General features: G+C 44.4%; 1 protein-coding gene across 3 annotated transcripts in view; it reads left to right on the top strand.

Moving 5' to 3' along the window:
- Positions 1-2,500, top strand: part of wdr7 (WD repeat domain 7) — a 121,053-nt gene that overhangs the window by 106,553 nt on the left and 12,000 nt on the right. The gene's annotated exons all lie outside the window — the stretch shown is intronic.

The raw sequence follows: 2,500 nt of genomic DNA, 5'->3' as shown, positions 1-2,500 counted from the left end.
GTCTGCATCTATTGGCGAAGCTGGAGTGACTGGGTGAATTTGCACCCTCGATTCATTAACTGGCCTCAGCAGGACATTTTCGAGTGTCATCTCCGATTGTTCATCACTGATGAGCACGTCTTGTCCAGTGGTGGCATCATCTCTGCAACAACATTGAGATTACACAGAAATATGGTTTTAGATCTGTAAAGATGAAGAGTGCATGAACAATCCATATACCATCTATGAACAGCACAGGAACAGTCCACACACAGTGGATGAACAGCACAAGTTTATCTGTGGGATCAGAACTAGAAGAGAGGACCAGAGCGTGACCACAGTCCTCAGGGTCTCTGAGAGATCACAATCCACCCATATTATCATTACAAACATAGGAAGTGGCCAGACAATAGCGTAAACACCTCAAATGACCAGTTAACTTCACGAATGGGGCTCCAGGCTCTGTGCCTTTATATACAGGAAGCTAACCAGACGCTGGAGTGAATAAGTTGTTAACGTAGAGTTATTTAAAAACTGGGAGTGTGCCTAAATCCTGAATAAAAGCTGAACTGCTGTTCCATAAAGGAGGGCTTTTACAGGAGAAAGCTTTACACACAGAAGTCATCTTCCAGGGACTGAGAGAAACCTTGTATTTTGGCTACATAGTCAGTGTAGCAGGTCATAGCATTCAGTTAATTCACTCGGATAGTGTGGGGCCAGACCATTTAGTACAGCAGAAGTATCTTAAAGTCAATTTAAAATGTAACTGGGAGTCAGTGCTCAGTGGAAAGAAGAGGACTGATGTGAACAAACTTTCTAGCTCTTGTTAGGACTCTGGCTGCTGCATTCTCTGTAAGTTAGAGTTGATTCTGTGACTTTTTACAGCATCCAGTCAGAAGACCATTCCAATAATCTAATGTTGATGACATAAGTGTGGTCCAATTTCTCTGCATCAGTCTCAGTTTAGCAATAAAAAAATGGAAAAAACAGTTTTAGTAATATATATATATATATATATGTTTCAAATCAGAGATTTGTTTTTTGCAACAATTTTTTTTGTATGTAACTGAAATGCCATCAACATTCTATCTCTTTACCTTCTCTCACATTCCTGTCTCACCCTCTCTCCTTCCTGTCTCACCCTCACTCCTTCCTGTCTCACCCTCACTCCTTCCTGTCTCACCCTCACTCCATCATCCTCATATACCTCTATTTTTACCTGAAAAATGGAGTGTGTGTGTGTGTGTGTGATTGAACAGTGGAAAAGCACAATCTCTCCCTTCGGCTATTTAGAGATATTGGACCTCCGACCCCCCACCATCATCAACCCAGCCACACACACACACACACGCTCACGTTTACGTGTGCACATAGATGCATGCTGCACACGCACGCACACACACACACACACACACACACACACACACACCCCAATGCACACTGCAGCACACACTCCAGAGGAGAGAGCTCCAACGCCTGGTCTGCTTGCACTGTCCTTTGTGTGTGTGTGTGTGCGTGTGTGTGTGTGTGTGTGTGTGTGTGTGTGTGTGTGCGTGCAGTACAAAACTGTTTTATTTCTTCTTATTCTGGTTTTATTTCTTATTCTAACTATACAGAGTGACTCTGTAAAGGTGTTAGTGTCTCTGTTGATTCCATACATCCCTGTCCTACGGTAGCTTTTACACACCACTCCCTGATACGCAAAAGACCAGGAAGAGAGGAGAGAGAAAGAGAGATACAGAAAGAGAATGTGAGAGAGTAATATCGAGAGTGAGAGAATAAGAGGGAGAACAAGAGTGATATTGAGAGAGTGAGACTAAGAGGTGTACAGAGCTACTTGTGAATGAGAGTGATGTAGAGGGCGATGGAGTGAGAGGGCCTGAAACAGGAGGGTTTGTGCTGTAGTTCGCTGTGTTCCATCACAACCGCTGTGGTGGAGGAGAAGCGAGGATCAGCTGAGGAGCAAGTGGCATATTGTGTACGTGTGGGCGAGCGAGCGGGCGGGCGGATTATGAGTCCTGGCTCGGCCAAGCACCCCACTGCCTGCAGCTGAGCCTGGATCAATACAGGCAGAAGGACAGTGACCCTTCTCCACTCGTCACACACACACACACAGTGTACAACACAATTAACTGCACCCCAAAATCACACAAGCTACACACATAACACACATACTGCAGATAAAATATAACTGCACCCCAAAATCTCTTAGACACACGCATTTCTTATGAGAGTTTGATCTTCTAAACTTTTTGTGTGTTTAATAGGGTGTCAGTGTGGTCTGTGTGCAGGTTGATGTGTGTGACAGACTTCTGATCTCTTCTATTGAACTACATCATTGTGAGTGTGTATGTGTGTTCATCTGCTAGGGCCCAATTGCAACCTACAAAGACCTCATTCATACTCTGATTTCAAAGATCTCGCTCCAGTTCCCAGTCTTTCTCCAGTCTTGCACTCGTTCCGGATTCAGTTCAGGGTGGAACACAGATCACCACTGCACATGTATGTGGTTATGTCTCTG

Source organism: Electrophorus electricus, chromosome 8 (genome assembly GCF_041902795.1).
Source record: "Electrophorus electricus isolate QZ-2024a chromosome 8, ASM4190279v1, whole genome shotgun sequence".
NCBI lineage: Eukaryota > Metazoa > Chordata > Actinopteri > Gymnotiformes > Gymnotidae > Electrophorus > Electrophorus electricus.
This window is presented reverse-complemented; position numbering and strand designations above follow the sequence as displayed.